The following is a 15,366-nucleotide window of genomic DNA, read 5'->3' as shown; positions in this document are numbered from 1 at the left end:
GATGACATCCGCATGACTCTGGGAGGAGGAGATGTGGCAGCCTTCATACTCTTGAACTTCTCTGCAGTGTTTGGCACAGTCTCCCATCCCATCCTCACCCAATGCCTAAATGACAATTCAATCCAAGGACAGACACCCAATCAACCTGCTCCTTTCTCACTGGAAGGACCCAGTCAGGCAGCCTGGTACGGTACACCTCGGACCCCTATGACCTCATCTGCAAAGTTCCACAAGGACTCGTACCTGAGCCTGACCCTTTTCAATGCAGACATGAACCGCTCACGAGCATCATCCGCTCTTACGATATGAATGTCCTCTTCTGCACTGATGACTTGCAACTCATTCTCTCACTCATGGAAAAGAAATCCAGTACCTGGATCAAGTTCCGTGCCTGCATGACTGAAGACCGCCCTCCTCCCCGCCACCAATGACATCTGCTCCCTCCTTGACCGGTGAGAAACTGCAGCCCTCATCCTCCTGGACCTCTTGGCCACCTTCAACACCATCTCCCACCGCACTCTTAGCCCAAGACTCCACAACGACGGCATCTGCGAAAAACCCTGGACTGGATCCATTCTTTCTTTACTGGTAGAACACAGCGAGTCAGACTACCACCGTCCCTCTCAGAATTCATGTAGATTGGCTAAGGAGTCCCCCACGGCTCCTCCCTGAACCCCACCCTATTAAAGGTCTACATGGCCGGCTCACGGCCATAGCCAGGAATCACGGACTCAACATTGTCTACTACACCAACGACATCTAGCTGATCCTCTCCCTCATCAACAAACCCACAATCGCCAGAAACAACTACCATGACGGGATGAAGGCCAAAACTAACTGGATGAGAGACAGCTGCCTCAAGCTTGACTTTGACAAGACCGAAGTCCTCATCCTGGGACCCAACACCACCCCTTGGGAAAACTTCTGGTGCCCCACCACGAAAGGAACCTCCCCACACACCCACAGACCACGCAGAAAACCTTGGCATCAAACTGGACTCCTTGGTCACGATGAACCGCCAGTTCACCGCCGTCTTCTCATCATGCTTCCCCATCTTCACCTGCTTTGAAAGACCTCCAGATGGGTCCCTACTGAGGCAAGAAAGACGGTCATCCATGCACTCATGAGCAGCAGACTCGACTATGGTAATGCACTCTATGCAGGCATCACCCAGAGAATGCTGCAGCCAGAGTGGTGCCAAAAATTACCCTTCGCAGCCACATCCCCGAACACCTGCGAGAAGTCCACTGGCTCTCTGTCAACAGAAGAGTCACTCACACACACCTACAAAACCCTCCTCGATGACTGACCAGCACACCTGAACCACTGCCTCTCATTCCACATACCCACCAGACACCCCCACTTCGCTGAACTGGCCCTTGTCATCATCCCTCAGATCCGCAAGACCAGGACCGGAGGAAGATCCTTTTCCTACCTTGCCGCCAGAACCTGGAACACCCTGCCTCTCCACCTCAAGCTGTCCCCGTAGCTGACCCAATTCTGGAAGGATCTCAAGACCTGGCTCTTAGACTAAACCTCAGTGCCTCCCTTCAGCGCCTTGAGACCCTCCCGGATGAGTAGTCACGCTTAACAAATACTGATTGGTATGAGACAAAGTTTATATTGTGGATTAATAAAATAAAATAAAAAAAAGATTGGTTGATTGATTGATTGATTGACTGAAATCGCCCACTGGGTGAAGACAAACAGTCTGAAGCTGAACATCGACAAGACTGAAATTGTGATCTTCGGGAAGAGCACATCACTGTGGGACTCCACCTGGTGGCCAATAGAGCTAGGTCCCACACCCACCTCCACCCAGACCAAGAACCTTGAGATCACCATCAACAGCAAACTCGACCTGACCACCCATTTGAATTCCATCAATGCCTCATGCTTCCATACCTGCAGATGCTGAGCCTTCCCCAACATTATTCCTTAAGTGTGGAATGACCTGCCTCCATATGTAAGAGCCTCTGCCTCTTCTCTTGAATTCTGAAAGAAGCTGAGGACCTGGCTTTTCTAGTAGTCCTACTAGGCCCTAGGTGTCTCTAGACTCACGCCTGTTCAGCACCAGGATTCCCTTCAGGGTGATAAAGGGCTCTACAAATCTACATACAATAACATAACATAGCATAGCATACCATAGCACAGCATAGCATAGCACTGCATAACATAACATAACACAACACAACATAACATAGCATATAACATAACATAGCATATAACATAACATAGCATATAACATCACATAGCATATAACATAACATAGCATATAACATCACATAGCATAGCACAGTATAGCATAGCACAGCATAACATAACATAACACAACACAACATAACATAGCATATAACATAACATAGCATATAACATAACATAGCATATCATAACATAGCATAGAACATAGCATAGCATAGCATAGAGCAGTATAGCATAATATAACACATAACATAGCATGGCATAGCATAACATATAACATAACATGGCATGACATAGCATAACATAGCATTGCACAAACATAGCATATATCATAGCATAACATAACATGACAAAGCATATAACATGTTAATATGTGGTTGAGTGGGCCTGCACACCTATTTTTGTGTACCTATGTTTCTTATATAGCAAAAATCTTTAGTGTATTTTAAGCGTGCTTTCACGTAAAGGGATGTGAGTCAACGTCCCTATCAGTAACGATGAGTGGGAGAGGTTCTGGAGTGACCAGAGCCTACGTGAATCACAGCTCGGACCCTCAGGTCTCAACAGGAATAAACCAAAACATATACAAGTTGTGCGAAAAATTTACAGTGAAGCTAGATGCTAATGATAAAATATGAAAGACAACAAACAAGTTCTGTTTAGCCGTTTTTTGTATTGAAAAACAAGCTTAATGGGTATTGTTAACACCACAATACGTTCAATAAAGATTCTGTGTTTCAATTCACAATAAAAAATAACATTCAACAATTACAAAGAATAGATCCCAATGCATTTCGGGTTAAACTCTAACCCTTCGTCAGGGGATACATTTGTTCACAAGACCATCTTAGCAAATGTTGTGGTTCTTTTAAACTTCTTTTCAGTCTCACACCGGAGCTGCAACAAAAGCCACATAAATCCAATTAAGGAAATTACATGTACATTGGTACAATAGGATTTGCACTCGACATTAGGTCCAAAAAGATGAAAAACCGTGACCGAGAGATCAGGGAGTGACTGTATTTAAAGGGAACGAAGTAAGTAAAAAAACGTGAAGTCTCATTTTGGTGTGTGTGAGAGAAACTGTGCTATAATCATAAGATGTGTAACCAGCCGAGTGAAGTCATGCGTTTACAAGAGACGTGAAGGACATGCATATTAGAGCTAAACCACCACCGATACTCTGACGGAAAAGACTGTCTAGCCTCGACTCACCTAGCTGAGACGCCAGGGATATGCGAAACAGAATCGGAGTGTCTGCCGGTCGATGAAATCTGTAATGAGCGAGGGCTAAGATTAACAAAACAACCCGGGGGTTGTAATACGCTCGATGAAATCAGAGAACGTGAACGAGGCTTACCGTACTAGAAAAGTATTCCTGTCTTTCCGCGAAATCTTCACTTCCAGCAAGTCTACTGCTAGCGCATGCGTGTGTGTGAAAACCGTGTCGGTTATAACGGGAGGGTGAAAGACATAAACGAAGGACCACGTCCATTACGAGTGGTCAAAAATGGAAAGAGGACTGTCTCAAAGTGGACTTAGTTAACCATGGTGTCCAGCGAGTGAGGAATAAAGAAAGATCACCGTATGTGTATATACCGCAAAGAAAGAAAAAAGTGTATAAGAATAAGAGTGAGGTGCGAGTGCAAAATCCTTTACAATGAAATATATAATCTGGCAGTTTCAAATAAAGCATAACATTTCGTAGTGGTCATTGAGGCCACCTGGGGTCACTGTTCCTAAGAATTTGATCCAGTGTGTTTCTCTGCGTGCTAAAACTGTATTCATGTCTCTGTCTGACATTGTGGGGAGATGTTCCAGAATGGTAAACCGGAGTTGAGGAATGGTGTGTGGTGTATTGATCCAGTGTGTTACAAGGGAGGAGGTCATGTTCCTATTTCGAATTCTACTTTTGTGTTCGATGATTCTAGTCTTGATTTTGCGACTAGTTCTCCCGACATATACCAAGCCACAAGGGCATTTGATGGCATAAATGACCCATTCAGTGTTGCAATCCGATGTGTGTTGTAATGTTATGTTTTTGCCTGTGTGTGGGTGGGTGAAAACTTTGCCTACTATGACATTGCCGCATTGGCCACAATTGTAACATTTCTTCATCCCACTGTATTTCACTGCTTGCGGTTTGATTTTGTTTTTGAGGAGTTCCCTCAGGTTCTTCGATCTGGTATGCGCAAACAAAGGGGGGTCCGTAAACAACTCTTGAAAGTCAGCTTCTTGAGAAATTATATCCCATCGTTTATGGATGATGGTTTTGATGGTTTTGGATTGCATCGAGTGTCTTAATACAAAAACTTCGCGTTTCGGGGAAACCTTAGGGATGGTCAGGAGCAAATCTTCTCGTTTTTTTTGTGCTACCTTCTGTTGTTTACGGACCCCCCTTTGTTTGCGCATACCAGATCGAAGAACCTGAGGGAACTCCTCAAAAACAAAATCAAACCGCAAGCAGTGAAATACAGTGGGATGAAGAAATGTTACAATTGTGGCCAATGCGGCAATGTCATAGTAGGCAAAGTTTTCACCCACCCACACACAGGCAAAAACATAACATTACAACACACATCGGATTGCAACACTGAATGGGTCATTTATGCCATCAAATGCCCTTGTGGCTTGGTATATGTCGGGAGAACTAGTCGCAAAATCAAGACTTGAATCATCGAACACAAAAGTAGAATTCGAAATAGGAACATGACCTCCTCCCTTGTAACACACTGGATCAATACACCACACACCATTCCTCAACTCCGGTTTACCATTCTGGAACATCTCCCCACAATGTCAGACAGAGACATGAATACAGTTTTAGCACGCAGAGAAACACACTGGATCAAATTCTTAGGAACAGTGACCCCAGGTGGCCTCAATGACCACTACGAAATGTTATGCTTTATTTGAAACTGCCAGATTATATATTTCATTGTAAAGGATTTTGCACTCGCACCTCACTCTTATTCTTATACACTTTTTTCTTTCTTTGCGGTATATACACATACGGTGATCTTTCTTTATTCCTCACTCGCTGGACACCATGGTTAACTAAGTCCACTTTGAGACAGTCCTCTTTCCATTTTTGACCACTCGTAATGGACGTGGTCCTTCGTTTATGTCTTTCACCCTCCCGTTATAACCGACACGGTTTTCACACACACGCATGCGCTAGCAGTAGACTTGCTGGAAGTGAAGATTTCGCGGAAAGACAGGAATACTTTTCTAGTACGGTAAGCCTCGTTCACGTTCTCTGATTTCATCGAGCGTATTACAACCCCCGGGTTGTTTTGTTAATCTTAGCCCTCGCTCATTACAGATTTCATCGACCGGCAGACACTCCGATTCTGTTTCGCATATCCCTGGCGTCTCAGCTAGGTGAGTCGAGGCTAGACAGTCTTTTCCGTCAGAGTATCGGTGGTGGTTTAGCTCTAATATGCATGTCCTTCACGTCTCTTGTAAACGCATGACTTCACTCGGCTGGTTACACATCTTATGATTATAGCACAGTTTCTCTCACACACACCAAAATGAGACTTCACGTTTTTTTACTTACTTCGTTCCCTTTAAATACAGTCACTCCCTGATCTCTCGGTCACGGTTTTTCATCTTTTTGGACCTAATGTCGAGTGCAAATCCTATTGTACCAATGTACATGTAATTTCCTTAATTGGATTTATGTGGCTTTTGTTGCAGCTCCGGTGTGAGACTGAAAAGAAGTTTAAAAGAACCACAACATTTGCTAAGATGGTCTTGTGAACAAATGTATCCCCTGACGAAGGGTTAGAGTTTAACCCGAAATGCATTGGGATCTATTCTTTGTAATTGTTGAATGTTATTTTTTATTGTGAATTGAAACACAGAATCTTTATTGAACGTATTGTGGTGTTAACAATACCCATTAAGCTTGTTTTTCAATACAAAAAACGGCTAAACAGAACTTGTTTGTTGTCTTTCATATTTTATCATTAGCATCTAGCTTCACTGTAAATTTTTCGCACAACTTGTATATGTTTTGGTTTATTCCTGTTGAGACCTGAGGGTCCGAGCTGTGATTCACGTAGGCTCTGGTCACTCCAGAACCTCTCCCACTCAAAGCATATAACATAACACAACAAAACATAGCATAGCAAAGCTTTACATAACATAACATAACATAACATTTTTTCTGCAGCCTCCACTTTGTTTAATGGCTCTGCCCTCTTTACATCAACCTTTCCCTTTTCCCCAACCTCTTCTCACCAGTTCTGCCCTCTTACATCCACATCACTCCTCCGTGCTCTCTCTTCATGTTTCATCACTCTCCCAGTTCTATCCTCTTCTCGCTGGTTCTGCCCTCTTACATCCACATCTCCCCTCGTGCTCTACTCTTCATGGTTCATCTCTCTCCTATCTCTTCTCGCTGGTTCTGCCCTCTTACATCCACATCTCCCCTCGTGCTCTACTCTTCATGGTTCATCTCTCTCCCATCTCTTCTCGCTGGTTCTGCCCTCTTACATCCACATCTCCCCTCGTGCTCTACTCTTCATGGTTCATCTCTCTCCCATCTCTTCTCGCTGGTTCTGCCCTCTTACATCCACATCTCCCCTCGTGCTCTACTCTTCATGGTTCATCTCTCTCCCATCTCTTCTCACTGGTTCTGCCCTCTTACATCCACATCTCCCCTCCATGCTCTACTCTTAATGCTTTATCTCTCTCCCTTCTCTTCCTCGCCGGTTCTGCCCTCTTACATCCACATCTCCCCTCGTGCTCTACTCTTCATGGTTCATCTCTCTTCCATCTCTTCTCGCTGGTTCTGCCCTCTTACATCCACATCTCCCCTCCGTGCTCTACTCTTCATGGTTCATCTCTCTCCCATCTCTTCTCGCTGGTTCTGCCCTCTTATATCCACATCTCCCCTCGTGCTCTACTCTTCATGGTTCATCTCTCTCCCATCTCTTCTCGCTGGTTCTGCCCTCTTACATCCACATCTCCCCTCGTGCTCTACTCTTCATGGTTCATCTCTCTTCCATCTCTTCTTGCTGGTTCTGCCCTCTTACATCCACATCTCCCCTCGTGCTCTACTCTTCATGGTTCATCTCTCTTCCATCTCTTCTCGCTGGTTCTGCCCTCTTACATCCACATCTCCCCTCGTGCTCTACTCTTCATGGTTCATCTCTCTACCATCTCTTCTCGCTGGTTCTGCCCTCTTACATCCACATCTCCCCTCGTGCTCTACTCTTCATGGTTCATCTCTCTTCCATCTCTCCTCGCTGGTTCTGCCCTCTTACATCCACATCTCCCCTCGTGCTCTACTCTTCATGGTTCATCTCTCTCCCATCTCTTCTCGCTGGTTCTGCCCTCTTACATCCACATCTCCCCTCCATGCTCTACTCTTAATGCTTCATCTCTCTCCCTTCTCTTCCTCGCCGGTTCTGCCCTCTTACATCCACTTCTCCCCTCGTGCTCTGCTCTTCATGGTTCATCTCTCTTCCATCTCTTCTCGCTGGTTCTGCCCTCTTACATCCACATCTCCCCTCCGTGCTCTACTCTTCATGGTTCATCTCTCTCCCATCTCTTCTCGCTGGTTCTTCCCTCTTACATCCACATCTCCCCTCGTGCTCTACTCTTCATGGTTCATCTCTCTTCCATCTCTCCTCGCTGGTTCTGCCCTCTTACATCCACATCTCCCCTCGTGCTCTACTCTTCATGGTTCATCTCTCTCCCATCTCTTCTCGCTGGTTCTGCCCTCTTACATCCACATCTCCCCTCGTGCTCTACTCTTCATGGTTCATCTCTCTCCTATCTCTTCTCGCTGGTTCTGCCCTCTTACATCCACATCTCCCCTCGTGCTCTACTCTTCATGGTTCATCTCTCTCCCATCTCTTCTCGCTGGTTCTGCCCTCTTACATCCACATCTCCCCTCGTGCTCTACTCTTCATGGTTCATCTCTCTCCCATCTCTTCTCGCTGGTTCTGCCCTCTTACATCCACATCTCCCCTCGTGCTCTACTCTTCATGGTTCATCTCTCTCCCATCTCTTCTCGCTGGTTCTGCCCTCTTACATTCACATCTCCCCTCGTGCTCTACTCTTCATGGTTCATCTCTCTCCCATCTCTTCTCGCTGGTTCTGCCCTCTTACATCCACATCTCCCCTCCATGCTCTACTCTTAATGCTTCATCTCTCTCCCTTCTCTTCCTCGCCGGTTCTGCCCTCTTACATCCACATCTCCCCTCGTGCTCTACTCTTCATGGTTCATCTCTCTTCCATCTCTTCTCGCTGGTTCTGCCCTCTTACATCCACATCTCCCCTCCGTGCTCTACTCTTCATGGTTCATCTCTCTCCCATCTCTTCTCGCTGGTTCTTCCCTCTTACATCCACATCTCCCCTCGTGCTCTACTCTTCATGGTTCATCTCTCTTCCATCTCTTCTTGCTGGTTCTGCCCTCTTACATCCACATCTCCCCTCCGTGCTCTACTCTTCATGGTTCATCTCTCTCCCATCTCTTCTCGCTGGTTCTGCCCTCTTATATCCACATCTCCCCTCGTGCTCTACTCTTCATGGTTCATCTCTCTCCCATCTCTTCTCGCTGGTTCTGCCCTCTTACATCCACATCTCCCCTCGTGCTCTACTCTTCATGGTTCATCTCTCTTCCATCTCTTCTTGCTGGTTCTGCCCTCTTACATCCACATCTCCCCTCGTGCTCTACTCTTCATGGTTCATCTCTCTCCCATCTCTTCTCGCTGGTTCTGCCCTCTTACATCCACATCTCCCCTCGTGCTCTACTCTTCATGGTTCATCTCTCTTCCATCTCTCCTCGCTGGTTCTGCCCTCTTACATCCACATCTCCCCTCGTGCTCTACTCTTCATGGTTCATCTCTCACCCATCTCTTCTCGCTGGTTCTGCCCTCTTACATCCACATCTCCCCTCGTGCTCTACTCTTCATGGTTCATGTCTCTCCCATCTCTTCTCGCTGGTTCTGCCCTCTTACATCCACATCTCCCCTCGTGCTCTACTCTTCATGGTTCATCTCTCTTCCATCTCTCCTCGCTGGTTCTGCCCTCTTACATCCACATCTCCCCTCGTGCTCTACTCTTCATGGTTCATCTCTCTCCCATCTCTTCTCGCTGGTTCTGCCCTCTTACATCCACATCTCCCCTCGTGCTCTACTCTTCATGGTTCATGTCTCTCCCATCTCTTCTCGCTGGTTCTGCCCTCTTACATCCACATCTCCCCTCGTGCTCTACTCTTCATGGTTCATCTCTCTCCCATCTCTTCTCGCTGGTTCTGCCCTCTTACATCCACATCTCCCCTCGTGCTCTACTCTTCATGGTTCATCTCTCCCATCTCTTCTCGCTGGTTCTGCCCTCTTACATCCACATCTCCCCTCCGTGCTCTCTCTTCATGTTTCATCTCTCTCCCAGTTCTACCCTCCCTTTGCAGGTTCTGCCCCACGCTTTCACAGGATATGATGTAGCCTATGGCCACAACTGCCCGCCATGCATTGCAGGTAGACGGGCAAATCTCCCTGTGTCGGGAGTAAATGTTTACAATTGTCTGTTTCCGTTGTCCATGGGCAAGCTTTGCGCTGTGTAAAACTGCTAAAAATATAACGTGGACTCTGCCTGCCACCCACGCTCGAGTGTCATCCTCCGAGAATCTACGACAAATGTTTACATCTTTAATGCAAAGAGATACCCATCGATTGGCTGAATTGCACAGTGAGAAACCAACTAGAAATCTAAGCTCAATGCCAGCTTCCCTACTCGACTAGACTGTGTGATCCTCAGCAAACGCTTTACTTCGCAAGCCTCCCTTTTGTTCATAATTACCCATCGGGCACTGTTGATAGCTGCTTCAAGGGTGTGCTTTATACAGGCACCTCTTGTGTTTCATGGAATAGCCCATACCTTTACTCCATGTTTGATAAGAATCGAGCTCACATATAGGGCACACATGGCCACTGATGTGCCTCTCAATTTACTGACACCAATATCATGAAAGAGGGGGCAGGGATGTTGTTCAGCTCATGTTTAAAGTCTCTCCCTTTTCATGCTTATAGTGACGCAGCGTGGTTCTCTTTTGTTGCGAGCCTACAGGAGACCCTGATTTTCATAGGAGGGGGGGGGCTCTCTTCACTCCTCAGGGCACGTGGAGTGCCCATCTGATCTCTGTTAGCATGCTGGGGCAGCAGTTAGATTTCTGAAGTCTTTTTAGCCCAGGGTTGCGAGGCCCAGGGATGGGACCCTTACCCTTGGGCCTAACAAACAGCCCTCTGGGACTCACAGCGCTGCTCTACCACAGCCCTCTGGGACTCACAGCGCTGCACTACCACTGCCCTCTGGGACTCACAGCGCTGAACTATCGTTGCCCTCTGGGACTCACAGCGCTGCACTACCGCTGCCCTCTGGGACTCACAGCGCTGAACTATCGCTGCCCTCTGGGACTCACAGCGCTGAACTATTGTTGCCCTCTGGGACTCACAGCGCTGCACTACCACTGCCCTCTGGGACTCACAGCGCTGCACTATCGCTACCCTCTGGGACTCACAGCGCTGAACTATCACTACCCTCTGGGACTCACAGCGCTGCACTATCGCTGCCCTCTGGGACTCACAGCGCTGAACTATCGTTGCCCTCTGGGACTCACAGCGCTGAACTATCGCTACCCTCTGGAACTCACAGCGCTGCACTATCGCTGCCCTCTGGGACTCACAGCGCTGCACTATCGCTACCCTCGGGGACTCACAGTGCTGAACTATCGCTACCCTCTGGGACTCACAGCGCTGCACTAGCGCTGCCCTCTGGGACTCACAGCGCTGAACTATCGCTACACTCTGGGACTCACAGCGCTGAACTATCGCTACCCTCTGTGACTCACAGCGCTGAAGTATCGCTACCCCTTGGGACTCACAGCGCTGAACTATCGCTACACTCTGGGACTCACAGCGCTTCACTACCGCTGCCCTCTGGGACTCACAGCGCTGAACTACCGCTACCCTCTGGGACTCACAGCGCTGAACTATCGCTGCCCTCTGGGACTCACAGCGCTGAACTATCGCTACACTCTGGGACTCACAGCGCTGCACTACCACTGCCCTCTGGGCCTCACAGCACTGCACTATCGCTACCCTCTGGGCCTCATAGTGGTGCACTACCACTGCTCTCTGGGACTCACAGCGCTGCACTACCGCTGCCCTCTGGGATTTACAGTGCGGCACTACTGCTGCCCTCTGGGCCTCACAGCACTGCACTACCACTGCCCTCTGGGACTCACAGCGCTGCACTATCGCTACCCTCTGGGACTCACAGCGCTGAACTATCGTTGCCCTTTGGGACTCACAGCGCTGCACTATCGCTACCCTCTGGGACTCACAGCGCTGAACTATCGCTACCCTTTGGGACTCACAGCGCTGCACTTTCACAACCCTCTGGGACTCACACCGCTGAACTATCGTTGCCCTCTGGGACTCACAGCGCTGCACTATCGCTACCCTCTGGGACTCACAGCGCTGAACTATTGTTGCCCTCTGGGACTCACAGCGCTTCACTACCGCTGCCCTCTGAGACTCATAGCGCTTCACTACCGCTACCCTCTGGGACTCACAGCGCTGACCTATCGCCACCCTCTGGGACTCACAGCACTGAACTATTGCTACCCTCTGGGACTCACAGCACTGTACTATCGCTACCCTCTGGGACTCACAGCACTGAACTATCACTACCCTCTGGGACTCACAGCACTGAACTATTGCTACCCTCTGGGACTCACAGCACTGAACTATCGCTGCCTTCTGGGACTCACAGCGCTGAACTATCGCTGCCCTCTGGGACTCACAGCGCTGAACTATCTTTACCCTCTGGGACTCACAGCGCTTCACTACCGCTACCCTCTGGGACTCACAGCACTGTACTATCGCTACCCTCTGGGACTCACAGCGCTGCACTATCGCTACCCTCTGGGACTCACAGCGCTGAACTACCGCTACCCTCTGGGACTCACAGCACTGAACTATCGCTGCCCTCTGGGACTCACTGCGCTGAACTATCGCTACCCTCTGGGACTCACAGCGCTTCACTACCGCTGCCCTCTGGGACTCACAGCACTGTACTATCGTTACCCTCTGGGACTCACAGCGCTGCACTACCACTGCCCTCTGGGACTCACAGCGCTGCACTATCGCTACCCTCTGGGACTCACAGCGCTGCACTATCGCTACCCTCTGGGACTCACAGCGCTGAACTATGGCTACCCTCTGGGACTCACAGCGCTGCACTAGCGCTGCCCTCTGAGACTCACACTGCTGAACTATCGCTACCCTCTGGGACTCACAGCGCTGCACTATCGCTACCCTCTGGGATTCACAGCGCTGAACTATCGCTACTAACCCTGGGTGTTATACTACGCTTCACCCACGTAGTGTACGTAGCGCAGCCTGCTTCGCAGTTTTCGAAGTAGGCGAAGCAGGCAGCGCTACGCACACACCAGGGCGAAGCGTATTTGCCTGCTACCCGCCACCCGCCTCCCGCCCGCCCTCCTTTTAAAATAATTATTGTATCATGCATGATATTATTTTAAAAGGAGGGTGGGCGGGAGGCGGGCGGCGCGTAGTGTGGCTACGCGGAGCGCATGAGTGTGCGTAGATTTGGGCACACTACGCGCTGCTCAACGTAGCCCCACTACGCCCACTACGCCCAGGCTTAAGATTCGCTACTCTCTGGGACTCACAGCGCTGCACTATCGCTGCCCTCTGGGACTCACAGCGCTGCACTATCGCTACCCACTGGGACTCACAGCGCTGAACTATCGCTACCCTCTGGGACTCACAGTGCTGCACTATCGCTGCCTTCTGGGACTCACAGTGCTGTACTACCATTACCCTCTGGGACTAACAGCGATGTACTACCATTACCCTCTGGGACTCACAGCACTGCACTATTGCTACCCTCTTGGAATCGCAGCGCTGTACTACCATTACCCTCTGGGACTCACAGTGCTGTACTACCATTACCCTCTGGGACTCACAGCACTGCACAATTGCTACCCTCTGGGACTCACAGCGCTTCACTACCGCTGCTCTCTGGGACTCACAGCGCTGAACTATCGCTACCCTCTGGGACTCACAGCGCTGAACTATCGCTGCCTTCTGGGACTCACAGCGCTGTACTACCATTACCCTCTGGGACTCACAGCGCTGTACTACCATTACCCTCTGGGACTCACAGCACTGCACGATTGCTGCCCTCTGTGACTCACAGCGCTGCACTACCACTGGCCTCTGGGACCCACAGCGCTGCACTACCGCTGCCCTCTGGGATTTACAGTGCAGCACTACCGCTGCCCTCTGGGCCTCACAGCGCTGCACTACCACTGCCCTCTGGTCCTCACAGTGCTGCACTACCCCTGCCCTCTGGGCCTCACAGTGGTTAACTGCCACTGGCCTCTGGGCCTCACAGCGCTGCACTACCACTGCCCTCTGGGACTCACAGCACTGTACTATCGTTACCCTCTGGGACTCACAGCGCTAAACTACCACTGCCCACTGGGACTCACAGCGCTGAACTATCGCTACCCTCTGCAACTCACAGTGCTGAACTATCGCTACCCTCTGGGACTCACAACGCTGAACTATCGCTATCCTATGGGACTCACAGCGCTGTACTATCGCAACCCTCTGGGACTCACAGCGCTGAACTATCTCAACCCTCTGGGACTCACAACGCTTCACTACCGCTGCCCTCTGGGACTCACAGCGCGGAACTATCACTACCCTCTGGGACTCACAGCGCTGAACTACTGCTACCCTCTGGGACTCACAGCGTTGCACTAGCGCTGCCCTCTGAGACTCACAGTGCTGCACTACCGCTGCCCCCTGGGTCTCACAGCGCTGCACTATCGCTACCCTCTGGGACTCACAGTGGTGCACTACCACTGCCCTCTGGGACTCACAGCGCTGAACTATCGCTGCCCTCTGGGACTCACAGCGCTTCACTACCGCTACCCTCTGGGACTCACAGCGCTGAACTATTGCTGCCCTCTGGGACTCACAGTGATGCACTACCGCTGCCCTCTGGGACTCACAGCACTGAACTATCGCTGCCCTGTGGGACTCACAGTGCTTTACTACCACTGCCCTCTGGGACTCACAGTGCTGTACTACCATTGCCCTCTGGGACTCCCAGCGCTGCACTATTGCTACCCTCTGGGACTCACAGCACTGCACGATTGCTGCCCTCTGTGACTCACAGCGCTGCACTACCACTGCCCTCTGGGACTCACAGCGCTGCAGTACCACTGCCCTCTGGGACTCACAGCGCTGCACTACTGCTGCCCTCTGGGACATACAGTGCAGCACTACCGCTGCCCTCTGGGCCTCACAGCGCTGCACTGCCACTTCCCTCTTGTCCTCACAGTGCTGCACTACTGCTGCCCTCTGGGACTCACAGTGCTGCACTACCCCTGCCTTCTGGGCCTCACAGCGCTGCACTACCACTGCCCTCTGGGCCTCACAGTGGTGAACTGCCTATGGGCCCTTACAGCGATGCACTACCGCTGCCCTCTGGGACTCACAGTGCTGCACTATCCCTGCCATCTGGGCCTCACAGTGGTGAACTACTGCTGGCCTCTGGGCCTCACAGCGCTAAACTACCACTGCCCTCTGGGCCTCACTGCACGGCTCTATCACTGCCCACTGTGACTCACAGCGCTGCACTAGCACTACCCTCTGGGACTCACAGTGCTGCACTACCACTGTCCTCTCGGGCTAACAGCGATGCACTACCACTGCCCTCTGGGACTCACAGTGCTGCACTGCCGCTGCCCTCTGTGACTCACAGCGATGCACTACCACTGCCCTCTGGGACTCAAAGCGCTGCACTAGCACTACCCTCTGGGACTCACAGCGCTGCACTACCACTGCCCTCTAGGCCTCACAGCGCGGCACTATCGCTGTCCTCTGTGACTCACAGCGCTGCACTAGCACTACCCTCTGGGACTCACAGCGCTGCACTACCACTGCCCTCTCGGCCGCACAGCACTGCACTTTCGCTGCCCTCTCGGCCTTATAACACTGGTCTGTTTAACGGCGTGACACTGGTGCGTGCCCCGTAGTTGTGAGCAGTAGCGGGCCCTGAGCAGCTGCCCATACTGCCCATGCCAAGTGCCAGCCCTGGTGTACT

The 15,366-nt window shown here is 50.4% G+C and overlaps 1 protein-coding gene across 1 annotated transcript in view; it reads right to left on the bottom strand.

The window, feature by feature from the left end:
• FIBCD1 (fibrinogen C domain containing 1) overlaps positions 1-15,366 on the bottom strand; it is an 820,840-nt gene that overhangs the window by 431,438 nt on the left and 374,036 nt on the right. The gene's annotated exons all lie outside the window — the stretch shown is intronic.

This window comes from Triturus cristatus, chromosome 1_2 (assembly GCF_964204655.1).
Source record: "Triturus cristatus chromosome 1_2, aTriCri1.1, whole genome shotgun sequence".
In the NCBI taxonomy this organism is placed as follows: domain Eukaryota; kingdom Metazoa; phylum Chordata; class Amphibia; order Caudata; family Salamandridae; genus Triturus; species Triturus cristatus.
The sequence above is the reverse complement of the archived record's forward strand: the minus strand, read 5'-3'. Positions and strand labels throughout refer to the sequence as shown.